This window comes from Pelecanus crispus, chromosome 3 (assembly GCF_030463565.1).
Source record: "Pelecanus crispus isolate bPelCri1 chromosome 3, bPelCri1.pri, whole genome shotgun sequence".
NCBI lineage: Eukaryota > Metazoa > Chordata > Aves > Pelecaniformes > Pelecanidae > Pelecanus > Pelecanus crispus.
The window spans coordinates 32674385-32691650 of NC_134645.1; positions in this window are offsets into that span (position 1 = coordinate 32674385).

Sequence of the window (17266 nt, forward strand, 5' to 3'; positions counted from 1 at the left end):
GATCCCCCTCTACCCTGCCACGGTCAAGTAACTGGAGAAGCATCTCAGAAAGCAAAGATTCCAACAAGACTGAAAGGCAGCTGGCCCCAGTGCTGTCCCTGTTGGTCCGAGTAACAGCACAGCTTAGGGACACCTGACTCCGGCCACCCGGCAGAAACAGCAGCCTGCACCATCCTGAGTATCCCTTATTTTGCTTTTGACAGAGCAGCCCTCTCTCCTCCTGTCTGGAATAAATAGCTCTTGCCCTGATTAATAAATATCCAGTGAAGCTACCTGAACATCTAGGGGGAAAAAAATCTTATTCTCCCTTCCACTCCCCCACCTGCATCCCTGCTGCTTACAGCTTCACTGAGCTCCATCCTGTCCTTCCCCTTCCCCATGTGTCTCTAACAGCTCTCCCTGGGTAGCTACAAGCTGCTCTCTCTTCTTATCGGATGAATAAAACATCACGGCCTTACGTCATGACAAAGCCTGCCTGGCTGCCCTTTTTTAATTTTCTGTTTGTTTATTTCTTTATCTATGGCAAGCAGCACTAATATAATTTAAATGGTACAATAAAGTCTGATGTTATGAAGTTAAAAATGTGGGGTTTTCTTCCCTTATTGACTGGCATCAGAGTTCTGCTGGGAAATATTACAGCACATATTTTATTATTCAAGATGATGCTGATGTAGAAGTTTCCTGACTCATCTTTCACCATTTCTCTGACACTCAAGGAATTTCTTGCCTGCAGCCAGAGTGATATACATTAAAGAATTATTGTTACAATGTATTAGGTTATAAAAATATGTTGCAGTGATATTTTTTCAGTCAATAACTCATGGTCTCTATCAGAGTGGGTGAGTCTGCGCTTTTAGGCTTTGAAATGCTGAACACTGTCATTCAAAAGGAGACCATTTTCCTGAAAGTAATAAAGGTATACTTAAGATACTGAAGTGCCTTCCTCCTCTTCCCATTTGAGCTAGTATGAGATTTTTGCATATAGTCTAATAGGAAGAGAATGGGTAGGATGGAGGATGACTAGACAGACTTTTGCAGCAACCTAGTTTTATACCCATGGAAGTTTCTGAGGGGAAATACTTTGTTTATGTCTCTGTTGAAACTGTTTCATCTCAGATGTGACAAATGAATCATGGGTTTCTCAGAATGTGCTTGTTTTCATCACCAAAAGGAAACCATGGTTCGTCGTGGGAAAGGTAGTCTGATCCAAAAGCCTAGCCCATAGTTGAGAGCAGGATTATGAATCTGGTAGATAGTTGAGACATGTTTTAACAAGGGAGTATGGCTAGAGTAAGGTGGAATCTCCTCTGGTTCCTGCATGCAGGAAGTATATATGCTGTTAATGGTTTGGGTTAGAGTATTTTGATCTTTTGCTGAAAAATTTGCAATTTTTGTGGAAATTTTCTCTCTTCTGCTCTCCAAATTTTATCACCATCTCCACTTAACTTCTCTTCATGTGTGTCTAAGTCATGAAAAAATGAAGAGAATGGGCTCCTGATCGCATGGAAATCAATTAAAATATCCTGTTGCCTGCAAGGATGCAGATGTTTCACTCGTACATATCTCTATCTTACACCAAGTAATCAACATGCTTTGGTCAACTATTGCCTGTAGTCTGCTTGTCCCTGGATCTTTCCTGGTTCCTTGTCATTCTCTCCCATTTCATCAGTCCTAAAAGTGGGTTTATACATTTTATAGCATGTTCTGTGTCTTTTCAGGGACTTTCGAGTCCAGCTTTGACCCAGACAACATAAGATTTAGGCAGGAGATCCAGTTTCAAAACCAACCTTAATTAGTAGGGGTCCAGGTTACCCATCTTCCAACATGTGGGGAGGACAGGTCCTACTGAGACATTTATAGGGCTGGAGAAAATGTGATGATGCTGTCCAGGTTTGGCTCTGACCACTTAGGGTCTTCTAAACATGCTTTGTGCTGCTTTTGATTCTGTAAAAAAAAAAAAAAAAAATGTATATATCTGTATATGGGAAAAGGCAGGTTTGCATTAAATATGTAAAGGTCATTTACGAAAAGGATGGTGTTACTTCTTTTGGAAATGCACATTTGAGTCAACATATGTGGGACAAATCAGAGCAGCCAGTGGCCAGGCTGAGCAGGGTCTTGCCTTGCTTCTGAAGTCATTAGGTCATGATAGCTTTGGAGGAAAGATTCCTAGATGCCTGTAGCAAAGTTACGGCAGAGGCAACCAGAGCACTGCCCTTTTTGCTGGGTGCGAGCCTTGCTCTTTGTGTACATATTGAGTTGGGTTTTTTATTAATGTTAGACTTTGAAAGCATTTGAACTGGCAATGTTTTTTTGTAAGCTGCAGAGGTGTTTAAACTGAGGTCAAGCAAACAAACGAAGTGCCACAATGGTTTTGTGGGACCAGGTCCAATTTGATAAGAAGGATGAAATGACTAAGCATGTGCTAAGCTTTATTGCTACTCAGTGCATTATCATTTCAGTTGTGTCAGTGTTTCTGTTATAAATACCTCTTCTCAGGGGAACTCAGCTGTACATCTCATTTGGGGCTGGAAAATTCCATTTAGAGAATGCTATTAATTATTTAAAAATACGCATTTGCTTTTTAGGTCAAGATTTTCAAACTAGTGATTTGCAATGCTCGCCGTGAGACAGTTCGGAGAGGCCTGATTTTCAGGTGGTCACTGGAGATAGGCAGCTAATCAGAAAAATAATAATCCTCCCTCTCTGCCCATCCCATTTCCAGATGCACCTGCTCTAGTTAAGTTTCTGAAATATTGATATCTGTGTTCTATTTTTCCTTCCTCTGTTATCTTTTGATGATGACCAAAAGTTCAAGATGGGTGGTTTGATTTATTTCTCAGAAGAAATAAAAGGCCTAAGATCATAATGTGGCCTGGAGTAATATTTGAACTTCTCATATAAAAAAGAGATGGAGTTCACTCTTGTGTACCTGCTGCTGCTATTCGCCACGTCTGGCTGACTGTCCTAAGGCAGTGCTATCTGTTTTATTAGATGTATTCATCCACTGCTATGTACGCTTGATGTGAGTTCTTCTGCAGAAGATCAGGGTCTCTCAAGCCACGTGCAGGTTGGTCAAGGCTTGTGTTATTCTTCCTGTACTGTGTGTATGTCCGTGTGCTTTCTCTCAAATGGATGACTGCAGACAGCATTGCCAGTGCCGAGGCTTTGTACCTTCTCTCCTATTCACATTCCAGACCAACAGGACAAGCCAAAGCCCAGAAGAAGGAAGGTGAATTACATAAGCACTTGCTTCTGGCAACACAGCAGGTAGCTGTGCAGTTGGCAGGCATTGCTAAATACCAGTGTCTGGTGAAACCATTACAGGTGCTTAGGTTACCATGCATATGTAACTGGAGAACCATTTTGCTGGCTGTTGGTGAGCAGGAAACCCCCTGGCAGACAGTGGCACTGTGGGATAAACTACAAAGAACCCAATGTAACTGATTTTATGACATGCGTCGCATATTCTTCCCAAGCAGCAGAGAAAGGCCATAACCTCAAAGCATCAGAAACAGCATACGTAGTGGCTCTGTGTGTGCGGCAGAAGCAGATTAGCAGATGGCGTTTTCTGTCCTTAATCTAAGAAGCACATTGAAAATTCAGAAACAGATTCACATGCCTTTACAAAGACAATATTGTGCCTGGTAAAGAGTCTGTCTGTTTGCCCAAACTCAATAGCATTTGCTTAAAAGAAGGTGCTAGAAGAAGCCATTAGCCAATGTTATTCTGAGCAGGCCCAGACACAAGTTCAATATACTGGAATGAGAAAAAGCTCTTCTTCAGGGTAGCTGTAAAAGAAGCATTTGCAGCTTGACAGATAACTCTGTACGATGTTATTTGGCAGTGAGCTTTGAGACCAGAGTAGTAGCATGCTTACTTGTATATTCCATACTGTGAACTTGACGCCAAAGCACTGACACACAGCTGTCCCCCATCATTCTGTTTTTTATGGCTTTAACAGGCTATTATAAAACTAGCAGTGAGATTTTTGTCAATTCTGATAATAAAAATAACACGTGTTTTCACAGTGTACTTTTCTTGTCTCCAGTGTGCATTCTGGAAATTTATCTATAGCAGTATCCTTTGAGCGTTGTGGTCAGGGAGCATTTTGAGGCTACTGAAAATAAAAGATGATGGGTAATGTATGATGTTTTTCTTGGGCAGTAGCTGAATTAGATTTCTATCTTTTCCAAATCTAGAGGTTTCCTGTATTTCAAGATAGTATAGAAAATGCACAGATAGAAAATGTACGGTAGTGCTCATCATGGGCAATACAGTGCATTTTATTAAGCAATGTGTCAGTGAAGTGCAGTATATCACTCTTTGGGATGGTAGGGGACTGGTAGGCAAAATCTGTCTCAGCTTAAGAGCCAAGAGGAAGCTTGAACCAAGACAGCTGAGGGCAACCCCATGCATGAGGGAAGAGGTTTAAAGTCTGCTCTGAGGAGATGGGAAAGCAAACTATAAGGATGCTCCATTGTATGCTGGGAACAGGTCAGTGACCCAAGGAGTCCTGAGGTCAAGACCATCCCTTTCTTCTGTTCATGGTACCTATGAGTCTCTGCCATGCAAAATGGTGAAGAACACAGTATGAAATGCTGTTGCATTTTATAATGTTGTTATTATATAGACTGTAAGTGTTGTTAGAGTTTATTGTCTCAAACAGCAAAAAACTTTGAACAGAATCATGAAGCTAACACTGTATAAACTTTTAATGGGTCTTACAAACTTGTCTCCCTTAAATTTGAAATAGCATTCTTGTTTTGACTTGCAGTCCATGCAGTGCACTTTTTCAGTTATTCCTGAGAATAATTATCTATATTTAGGAAATAACTCTGTGATTTTCCTCTGAAATAGGAACTGGTTTTGGAATTGGAATGACGGGTCTGTGACATTTTGCTTCAAGGACATTCCAGGATCAGTTTTTCCAGATGTAACCCAATGCACTTAGAGTTGGAGAAAATTATTTTTATCTTTAGTGCCAGAGGTTTAGCTAGTCAATGCAGATTTCAAATTGCTTTACTCAGTTAGCAGGACTTGATGGCTTGAACTCTCCTCATTTTGATTTTGGTGAGTTGTTTGTGTATTTCACTCAGCAAAATAATAAAAGTGGTCAGCTACTTGATGATTTTTCTTCTGATTACCAGTTTGGGATTACTCCCATAAGATGATCTTAAGAGAAAGTATTTTTATGCTACAAAGCTTATTAAGAGAGGAAGATATCTTGGTGGAGCTAGACCCATGGTTTGCATTGAGACCTGTCAGCATTGTAATATATGCTTCATTGCTTAGATGACTGCATTATTTAAGACCAAAACATGGTTCTTGTGGTTTGAGGGTGCATTTATTTAAATGGTGCTATCCATATTGCAACCTATAAGAACCCAGAGGGAGGAGAGCCACACACTAGAAAGCAGGGGGTGGAAGCAGCACCAAGAGGGTCTGGTGCAGAAATTTAGTTTCAAAATTGAAGAGCTTTGCAGGCTCTTGTCCACTAGGAAATATGTTGATAGAACAGGTAGCTTTCTGAGACAAGCAGCAGATGCCAGCAGAACTAGAGACAGCCTGTGTTGGGCTGGGAGCACTGGGCTGTGGAACGTGTCTCCGTGCTATCACCTGATGCAGAAAACTAACTTCTCCATGATGCTGGTAAAGGTGTAGCTCTTGACAGAGACCTTTGCCTAAGCAAGACAGCGGGGGAAGCAATCACTGGGTTTGTATACTGAGCTGGCCATACAAACCAAGATGAAGAGCTGAACATGAAGTCTTTCTTACTCTTTTCCTAAGAAAGTGGTTGAGAGGTAATACTGTGTGGGATCAATGCCTGCAGCAGTGGAGTGGCTGTTGAAAGTTTATGATTTTTGTGACCCTGAACAAAACAAGACTGTGTGCATATAAAGTAGGGTTTCTGTGGTTTTGATTTACCAGATGAAGGGGATAGATAACTTCCCCTGAGAGCTGGGAGCTCTGGGATTGCCAATGATGGGCTTGCAATTTCAGTATACTAGAGAGGTTTTAAGAAGAGAAAAAAACAACCCTAAGGAAGTCTCTCTAGGGAGCAAGGGGGTCAGAGTACCCCAAGAAAGGCTAATAAAACAACCACACACACAATACCAAATGCTCAAGTGTAAGTGAAAGTAATCTAGGAGGCAAGTGGGAATGGCGGGGTCTTGATCTTGTCGTTCAAGATGAAAACAGCACAAAGGGTAGGCAGAAAAATACCCAAACTGTGGGCAGCAGTGTGAGAGGTGTGAGAAACGATACTGTTTTATTTTAAATGCCAGGAGAATGCCACAGGGAGGGTAGCACAAAGCACCAGGATATCTTGCAGTGCTGCGTAGCCCTAGCAGCACTGGTAAACAGTGACCATGGGCTGGTGACGTATGACCAAATATGGTGGCCACCACACAGCCAGCCAGCAGTGCTCCACAGAGCACCTCCTGCAGAGACCTCCATGGGGAGCATCCACAGGGCTCCAGGGGGAAAGTCTGTTGGGAAGAGCTAAGGAAATCTTGCATTTGTGAAGTTTTGCAAGTCCCTGAATCTGTTCAGTGTCTTGTTTCCCTTCTCTTTAATGAAAGAAAAGATGCATGTTATTTTGGCATGTTCTTCGACATGTTTTTGACAGATACAATTTGAATCTTAAAAGATGAGTGTGAAGGGAAGGGAGATTAGAAAAATGAGCTGGGAATTAATTCTGGGTTCTGTTTCTGCTTCTGTTACTGGGTTTCTATGTGACTACAAATGAATAATTTCATATGTAATTTCCATAGAAATAAGTAGGAGAATCCAGACCCTCATTGCTCAGAATGGATGTGAAAATAATGTCGTTCTTCCACACTATCTATTTAGCTTAGTCATTCTTCAGGGCAGACAGGGACCATCTCACAGAACATGTTTGTCAAGGGTACTCTTATTTGTTTTTATAATGTACTGGATGGGGTCTGGAGGCTGGAGAATATGCTGCAATAAAAAGAAACCTTTATTAATAATAAAAAGGGGTTCTGCTGCAACCAAAGAATTCATTAAAGATTAAGCTGGTATTGGGGGGGGATGTGAAAGGGGGGTGTCTGTGTTTTATGTGTATTATTCATGTAGACCCCCTCCCTAGAAATACCTGTTATTTATTCATAACTTTTCCCCAGAAGATTTGTCAAAGATTTGTTTTGCTGTCTTGTGATAAAATCTCAAGGTCATGGAAGAGGTGCTTTCAGTGATGCTCTTACAACTGGCATTGTAAAATTTTATTTCTTAGTGAGGTGCTGCTAGTGGAAAGGCTGATAAATTTTAATTTCTATTTCATACCGGTACATTGGCTAAAACTGTCTAATTGCACCTGCACAACACTGTTGACAAGCTTGCTAATGGATTAAAAGGAGCTGATGTCAAGATAACTGTAGAGAGGAGAGACCAAGCAGAACATGTAGTTTTCTTGTCCAATACACTGGGGAGTGCAGACCAGTTGGCAAAAATTGCAAAGAATTCTGAACAGCTCAGGAGTTGGATCATGCTTCCCGCACATTTTTCAGCTTTCAGGACAAAAGGGCCCAATCCTGTGGAAAGCAATAGGAGTGTGATGGAGCTGATGGCTGCATCAGAGGTGGCTGGGGAGGTGTTTAAAGGTATAACAGGTAAACCCAGAGAAAACAGTCATGGAAAGCAAGAGAAAATAAGATTTCAAGGGGAAGACTGTGGCTAGTGGTGTGTTGGGAGGTGGGCAGCTTGAGGAACATGAAAATGAGCTTCTAGTTGTGAGCTTTGAGATGGGATGAGTGACCTCCATGAGCTGTTTCAGCTCAGCAGAAGTGGTGGGAACTGCTGGGGGGCATTTTCAGGAGAGAGACTTTGGGGAGCTGCAAGTATAGACACTGTATCTTTCTAACAATGAAAAACTCTTCCCCCCTTCTTTTTTCCCCTTTTCTCCCTCCCCACCATTTTTTTCCCCCCCTTAATTCAGTAATGCATGGAAAGCGATTAAGCTCCCTTGCAAAGGAGCACAGGACTTGGAGATGCAGTTCTTTGGTTTTACTAGCTGTGATAAATGATTTGCTGGGCAACCTGGGCCAAGTGGGGTTTTTTTGGTGTGTGTGCCCTATCTTGCTTATGGGGATAACAGCATCACTTTAGCTTTCTGGAGCAGGTTAAACATCAGTATTTGGGATATACTGTACTAGTGATAAGTAAGTTCTTTCCCAACAAACTTGAATTCTCTTATGTTTTTTCACTTTCCATTTTTAATGGCCAAGAGGCTACCTAAGAAGAATTATGTGGCTGATCTGTACCACTTGACAAATCACACTGTTTGGGTTTTCTGTTAATAAAAGAGAAAAAGGTCTCTTATAAAATATAGGTCTCTTAGATGATTCTGGTGCTTAGATAATCTCTTCCCTTGCTGTTCTAAAGCACAGTGTTGTAAACATAATTAGTCCTTCGCATTTTTCTCATTTCATTCACTCCTCACTGCATGCATCTTACCATGCATTAGAAGCAAGTGGAAACATTAATTAATTTGAGCCATTTCATAGAGCTGAAGGAACTCATTTAACTGTCTTATCACTTTGAATTCAAAGGCCAAGCACATAGTGCCTGCTTGCTCCCTTCATGTGAGAGCAGTCTCTGGCAAAATTATTCACCTAAAATGAACTTGCAGACATGTCATTTCTTGACTGGCATTTGCCATTTAATACCTAAATTTCCCATCTAGAAATGCAGAAGACTTTACTAAGTATCCTGTACTGTGTATGGATTAGCATCTATGTCTCTGGATTCTATTTACACTCCCTTAACACATTTTATAATTCACATATGGATACACCGATTTAAAAAAAAAAAACAAACAAAACACCAAACCCCATATATTATCTTTTATTTTCATTTCTTTATTCAGTGCTGAGTATTTTCTTACAAGCATTTCTGTGGATGAGCAAAGGGTTCCTGCTGTTCCTTAGAAGACCTCTTTTTAATCCTGCCTGCGTTATGGACAAAATCCTTTCTTCAGTCAGGAAAGCATTCTGCTGCTGACATTGGCCTTTGTGCCAAGTGCTAGGTTTTAAGCAATCAATGCAGTATGGGAAACAGAGGTGTAAAATGATTTTCAAAGGGTAACTGAGGCAAAATTGACATCCTGTCATCTGGCATGTTAAGCTAGAAACCAGGCTGAAACATCAGGATTTAGCACTGTGAAAACCTAAAAAGGAGGAGGGGAGACTGAAAGAGAACCAAATAAATCACAGAAAATCCAGATACCAATTCGTCCATCTTCCTCTTTTTCCTTACTAGAACAACCTTATAAACATGTGCATGTTTAATGCTTCACAGGTGGTAACCAAATTCATTAGGTAGGGTAGGGAGGAAGCAGTGTTGCTACTTGTACAATTGGGGCTTGATTTGATTTACTCTGATTTGCACTAGTGTAATGGAGCATGAACGCAAGGCACCTGATCTCCAGGTTTCCATTACAAGCCTAAAAATATAAGCTATCCGTATATGACAGCTCTGGACAGGCTGAAGCTGTGGAGTTGGAGGTGGTGTGCTTTACAGATTTCAGGAGATTTGCTAGCAATTGTCATTAGTAAGATCTCTGTCTCATGACAGACAGGGAACGATGACTCTATCAGTCTCTAGCATCTGGTGGGTGGAGAAAGACTCTGGCTGCCTGCATAAAGTGGCTTATGAAGATTTTTACTGTCATCTAAAGGTTAAATTATTAGCAAAAAGAAACTTATTAAAAAACAGAGGAAACTGTACAGACAAGTTTCCTGGAATATTTCACTAAACCAGGAAACCAACCATTTCCATTGCATTTGGTATTTCGAAGGCCCCTCGAAGGGGATGGGAAGTGTCCTTCTGCATCTTGGATTGCGCCCCGGGTCTGCTGTGCACTGGAGGTCACACACATCTGACAGCACACTCCAGCTCGGTTGGCCTTCATCCTGGTCTAAAACAAATGTACTCATAGCTGGCTATCAGAGCCATGCCAATTTCCCAGTGTGACCTTTCCTCCTGTTTTTATGCCATCATAAAAAAACAGCAAGGTAAAAGGCATTGGACATTTTTCCCATGTTAACGTTAATTCAGTTGTCCATTTCTGTTTTTATCTTTGGCCAGTTTCTCATGTCTGTTATATCTAACTTGACAAGTGCTGACATTCTTCACCCATGCTTTGGACTATGCTGTGAATGGATTTATTTAAGTGTCTCTCTCTTCTGCTCTGCGTCTTATTTTATAGATGGGACAACTTCTGAATGACGGGATCCACAGTAATGCTGCTTTTAGTTGCAATTTTTGTCAAGTCTCCTTGATGAATTGTAAGCGAGTGTTTTGTAATCAAAATGGTTTTTTGCAATTTTGTGCACTGATCAATTTTAAATAATTGGATTATTGCTAAATTCTGTGAAATTCCAGTAATGTTAAAGCAATGGAGTGTATTGTTATTGCAGTGGCTTTGTGTTTAGCATGACTTGCATAATACTTGACTACTCCTTTTTAAATCTGGTTGTCTGAAAAATACCCTGTGGTAATTTCCGATTCTTCCCTCTGTGCTCTGGGAAATGAATAGAGATGAATCTCTTGTGCTTTGTGCAAGTGCTCAGTGCACTGCTACCTGTGAACTTGTTCTTTGGAAGTGTTTTGGACCCAAGTGTCAAACTCGTGATCTCTGCAGAAATTTACAGGGCCACTGTGAGTTTTCCCCTGTTCTGATAATTCTTATGGCTTGTGGCAAAACTGTTCACTGAAAAATTTTCTAGAGTACTGAATTAGGTATAACAGCTTGTCGTGGTTTAGCCCCAGCCAGCAACTAAGCACCACGCAGCTGCTCGCTCACTCCCCCTGCCCCGATGGGATGGGGGAGAGAATCGGAGGAGTAAGAGTGAGAAACACTCCTGGGTTGAGATAAGAACAGTTTAATAATTGAAATAAAATAAAGTAAAATAATAATAATAACAATATAATAATAATAGTAATAACAATATACAAAGCAAGTGATGCACAATGCAATTGCTCACCACCCGACGACCGATACCCAGACAGTTCCCAAGCAGCGATCGCTGCTCCCCAGCCAACCCCCCCCAGTTTATATACTGAGCATGACGTTACATGGTATGGAATAGCCCTTTGGTCAGTTTGGATCAACTATTCTGGCTGTGCCTCTTCCCAGTTTCTTGTGTACCTGGCAGAGCATGGGAAGCTGAAAAGTCCTTGACTAGCATAAGCAGTACTTAGCAACAACTAAAACATCAGTGTGTTATCAGCGTTATTCTCATTCTAAATCCAAAACACAGCACTATGCCTGCTACTAGGAAGAAAATTAACTCCATCCCAGCCGAAACCAGGACACATCTTTACTATATTCCTGTTTGGAGGGAAAAAGGAGGGCTTTGGGGTAACAATGGGCATGGCACTCATGAAATATGAGCTGGGTTCCCATTTCAGCTGCAGTCTCCTTGTATGTTTGTGGATAAGTGACTTCAACTTTGTTTTTCTCAGTTGTCTCATCTTCCAGCTGGAGATCTTAATGATCCCCTATTCTGTGAGAGGGTTTTGGTATTGCATTTGAATTTGTTATCATCTGCAGGGGGCTCAAATTCCATGATATCAGTACAAGACAGGAACTTGCAACATGTGCTATGAGGTGTAACACATGAATGGAAAATGTTTCTTGTACATAGGTTAGCCTCTTCCATGGTAGAAAGCAAGAAGTCCAAGGAAAATATTTAGCTCTGGTGACAGCTTAGTCTACTTGCCAGGTTATTTTTACAGGTAACTTTTTGGATATATTTTTAGCTGCCAGTCTGGTCTGTAACTGAAACTGTTGGTCGTGGGAAATTTGCTGTGAAACACCAATATTAAACAACAGCAGATCCCTTCACTCTTCCAGTGTCCTTCTTGTCTAATAAGAATAACGAGCTTCCCTTTGAACACTGCGACCCACATCTGCAGGGCACTTCCATGTTTCTCTTCAGTTTTACTCTTAGTTGACTGCCTGCACCATGGAAAGGGACTTCATTCTGAACAGGGCAGCTTGGTGCTGATTTTAGGGCAGTGCCAGAATCCCCAGCCTATAGATGGATGCTCCCCAAGGATTTAGGTGACCCTACCTCACTTAAAGGCTCTCAGACCCCTCATGGCATCTGCCTTCTGTGTCTCATTCCTTTTGTTGTATTATTCACTGGTAGTTCTTCCCCTCCTTGCAGAGCAATCCTGAAGATACCTGCACTGAAAAGGGTAAGGTGTCCCGTGTGTTTGGGTGTGTATAAAGTGTTTGGCCAGGGAGTTCCTAATGTGGCAGGCAATGTATAAGCCATAATGAAATCACCCTTCCATGGTGTTTTGTTCCTCTCCAGGTTACTTTTTGCTGTCAAAATGAAAAGCGATATCCTTCTAAAGTGGATCTAACACTGCAAATGAGGCCCAAACACCACAGAATGATGTCAGTTGATTCACACATTACACTTTCATTAATGCAATCTAATGCAGCACTTGCATATGCCAAACGTATTTGCTAAAGATGGATATTTACAGACCCTTCCTACTTGCATTACTCCTCCTTTGCCTCTGCAATAAAATAAAATGCAATTACTTTAGCAGTCACTGTATCCTGCAGAAGTCATTAGAAGTCAACTAAAATAATTTTTTTTCTTTCCTCTCTTTAAAACAGATCTGGAATAGTTTTGCTAAGGGAAAATGCTGTTGTTTTTCCTCAGAGCTATGGTTATGGCCAAATCAAAACACCAGATCAGAGAATCCTTAAATTTGGGTTCCAGACTCAGTTTGTAATTTAAAGGATGAGACTGATACCTCTTTTATGGGAAAAAACAGCAACTGCCTGGTCTAGAAACTAGGTATTGATGAACTCTAGGAAAGACTGCACATGGACATACAGTTGAATTTTGCAGCTGAATTCTTTTTTATTCTGTACAGAGCTTACTAACTAATCTGATGGACAGCTTCTCAAAAATGTTAATAATTTGCTTTTGTACAGGCCTTCATTTGGAACTGTGCATGTACAGTGAGGAGCTTGACTGAGCTGTTTGGGAAACTAGCAAGTCCTTTAATTTTATATTCCAAAGCCTGCCTTCCCCTTCTCCTCTAACACCAGAGCTCCCGTGTCAACTTTTCAATGAAGTTGAAAGTCAGGGAGATCTTTGTGGGAGTGAATGACAGGTTTGGATTCTCAAACAGCTATGCAAGATTTAGAGCACAGTTTAATCTGTTCATCAAGAACTCAGAATTTGACTTGCCTTGCCTTATTTTTCTGGACTTTATGAAAAGAACAGGGGTAATTCCTCCTTCCATATCACCCCAGCCCATGTAAGGAGAAACCCAACTCTTGTGAATCCTTACAATAAGAAGGGAGAAATGCTGATGTATCAGTGCAAAATGAAGCCTGAAGAGCTTTGTCTGTGCTTTGTGAAGGTAGCAGATACCTTGAGATGCAAGTGTGGGGCCCAGGCTTGCACTTCTTTGGCATTCAACAACTGCCACTGTACTCTGGGGGTGATTATACTGCACCTTTAAATGCAGGAAAACTTTCAGGCTGCCTTTGTGATAGCACCGATCAAGTGATAAATATTGCATGCCTGAAAATATAGTAGGTGCTTCTCATTTGCCTTGCTTGCAGGAGGCAGGTGAGGTAGGTAGTGTGGGTCTGGCATTTCTCCTTCTCAGTCAGCACCTTGTAGTTTTCAACAGCTGCCAAAATAGTAAAATGCTTAGTTGGGAAAAGTGAAATAGATAGGGCTGAGAGGCTGACAGAGGAGCCATCTATATGACCATTCAATTATTTGGTCAAAGTGGCCATAAAACAACAATAGGAACAAGCCCTGCTTCTAACTTACTCATGACCTGAACCATTGGTGTAAATTCTCTGCTTGCAGCTGCAGCGCACGGCCAGGCAGTTGCGTTGTTTCCACAGCTGGAGTTGGGCTGTTCTTTTAACACACCAAGCTGCCTGTCAGGGCTCCAGCTTAATCATGGCAAGTCAGGCTGCGGTACCTGAAGTCTGGTGTTTTGTTATCAGACAACTGAAGAAGGGCTTGTAAGCTAAAAGCTTGCGGTCAATGAAGGAAATAGCATGTCTGAGGAAAGATCATTTGCTTCATTCATATTAACTTTTTCATCTTCAGTGCTGATGTGTTTTTTAAATTCTGTAGCACTGTGTCTTCTGTCACCTACACTGGTATCCTCCTTTAACTAATAAGAAAGAAAGGACAAACTTCCCAGTGGTTGCCTGCTTTCATTGATTACACTGTACTTGCTAGGACTTGCAGGTGTGCTGCCCTTAGCCTAGGCTGAAAGGGAAACTCCCTGTGCAAAAGGGAACCAGGTGAATCCCACCTGTGCCAGTACTGCGAAAGGACAGACCAAGAAGCACGTTCAGCAATTGTAAAACCTAAGTTAGGGAAGAGTATCTTGCAGCGCTTTTTGAATGTGGTCTGGTTTCTTTTACTGGAGAGTTCCTGAGGTGGTATTATCTGAGACATACAGCTCCTAGAGTCATAGTACAGTTTCAGGAATGGGATTAAGTGACCCCCTGGGGAATGGGGCTGGCATTAGAGCTCGATTTTCAAATACAGTGAAAGTAAGTATATATACTGCTAAGCATTGAGTAAGAGCTTTCTTCCCTTCCCTGTGTTGAGCTTAGCTACTGACAGCTGATGGTGTTTGGCCCTCTGTACAATTAATCATCAGTTTATTACTATGAAGTGTAATAAGTATGCTCTGGAAAATGGAAAAAATTATATGGAAAATATCAAAATTACTGGGAAGTGCTATAAAAAGTTACCAATTGAAACTATAAATCTAACATTAAATTTCTAAGGTTTACTCCTAAGATAAAAATCGTTTCCAAACAATGAGCTCTTAATCTGTCTATCACATTGAGCAGTAAAGCCATCTGAAAGGCTTGGAATATAAAAGGTAGGAAATGTACGTAGCGCTTGGTCTTTTAAGGGGTCAGATTTTCCCCTTGAAACCTCAATAGCTCATACCACAATGAGGCAGAGGATTTAGTCAGAGACAGTGGAAGACCTGAAAATATCTTGTGAAATCTCCGAGAATGGCTGTGTACTTCATGCTCAAATTACTGCTGAGGGTAAGAAAAAGAAGTTTGCATTGCAGCATGATTTTTTGAAGTGTACACATCCCCAAGAACAGGCTTAAGATTACAAGAACATATTTGTAGTTATAGAATGAAGCATCTGCATGAAATCCATATGCAAGTTTCCAAAGAGGGCCCATGGTTTTGGGTGTGCTGCAGCTTTGGTTTTGACCCTTTGTCCAGTGTTTTGGGCTAAGCAAAAAGGACAAGCACTGCACTGTTGTGCCATTACAGAGGAATTTGGAACAAAGCAATCCTGTTGTACTACTGCAGTCACCTCCCTGTGAAGGGAGGAGGAGAAGTCATCCCATCATCCACTTTTTCAAGTGGTCTAGAATAGATATGTGAGTAGGTTCAAATTCTTCACAAGCCTCTGCAAAATTTGGGAAATAATGTATTAAAATGCTGATCCTGATGAAGTTTTGTCTTTCATCCACCTGACTGATAGCTGATCACAGAAGAAACGCAGAAACTTTTCACAGTGGCAAGGCATGAGTAGCCATGACAGTAAGAAGATCCATAAAGGAGTTTTGGAATATATCATTCAGGTGTTTGATTTATTTTGCAGCCTTGTGAGAGGTTTTGCCTGAAGCACTGTGAGTTCAGTGGGTGATAAACTCCCACCATTTTAATTGGAGCTGGATGAAACACTTGTTGCAGGGCTCAGGGTACAGCTTCTGCTAAGATGTAGTTATTGCACAAAACTAAAGCTTGCATGTATTCTCTTTAGTATATAACTGGAAAGAATGCTATAGAAGTTTCTTCCCTTCCTCCCACCTTTTTTGTGTCTGTAAGTTTCTGTGTGCCAGCTAGCTTGGCAGGCACAAGAACATGCTGAGAAAATATCTCAGTACAGTTGGTAAGCTTTGCATGTTGGTGGTTATTTAACAGCAGGGATTGCCTTACGTTGTGAAACCTGTACACAGAGAGTGAAAGGAGGCTGCCCTTTCCAGAGCCCTATGGAATATAAGACTCAGAATATAATATCACTTCTCTAGTAATGTCAAAGCGATCCACTAGTCAAAGGAGGGATTTGCTTGGGTTCGGTCAGACCCCAGGGTACGTAGACCAGTTCAGGGAATGGATTTCCTCACTGTTTTCACTCTGGTCTTTGAGAAGGTCAGTCTCCTTTCTTGTCCTGTGAGCTTTGCACCTTTCATGCTGAGACTCAACACAGCTGTTATGGAAACAGTAGGCATGGTGAAAATGGTGGGGAATTGTAGAGGAAGGTGCTTAGATACAGGCCAAGAAAATGGCAGCTGGGTGCTTGTTATACAACCCATGAAGACCTGGGAAACCCTGTGGGTGTCCTGGTTCTTAGAGAAGCACTGCCCTGTGGTTCTTAGAGAAAAGCTCCTCTTGCCATCCTCAAAGTGATGAGACTTACTGGTCTTACTGGCACTCATTACATTTGAGTGCATGGGGGCAATCTTAGTGCTTTGTAATCATGGCCTCACCTCAGAGGAGAGTGATACCAACCTAGACAAAGGCATTTGAAATCAGCACGTTAACATGCAGCGGTTACTTTCTTCAGGTCCCTAACTAGAGAGATGAAGCTAGTAGAAAAGAGACCAATCAGCCCAAGGTAAAGCAGGTCTTGTTTTACAGTGCATGCAGGAGATGCTGATGCAGGCTGTTGGGTGTGTAGGCAGCACTGAGAGCTCACCTCGTTGCCTGCTCAGAACAGGGGAGTGTGTTTCTAAGCCAGATACTTATTTTCTGAACCTCAGTATTTTCACTCTGGAAACCACCTGGGGCCAGGAAATTGAAACCATTAACTGAACTAACAAGTGTATACTTTTTTAATGTATAAGTTAAATGCCTGAAAAAAAGCCGGTGAAATCCACTGGGCATATCACACATTTAAGACTGAAACTTGCAGCTTCTTGTTTCTTGTCAGCATTTCCTAAAGCGTGGTGTTCAAGAAGTATTTGGGGCATGAACCTAAAACCATGCAACCTAAAATGGCGTAGCTACCTTAGCTTGCCACTTGACTTATGATGGCCATTAACAGTAGAGCTCATTTGGTGCACTGCGAGTAGAGGAGTAGGCAGAACGCACTGGCAACAGCCCTGAGAGTCCTGCATTTCTCCTGCTTTGATTTGCAAATCAGGCTATTGGTACCTCTGTGAAACAACTGATCAAAAATACAAGATATAAGAT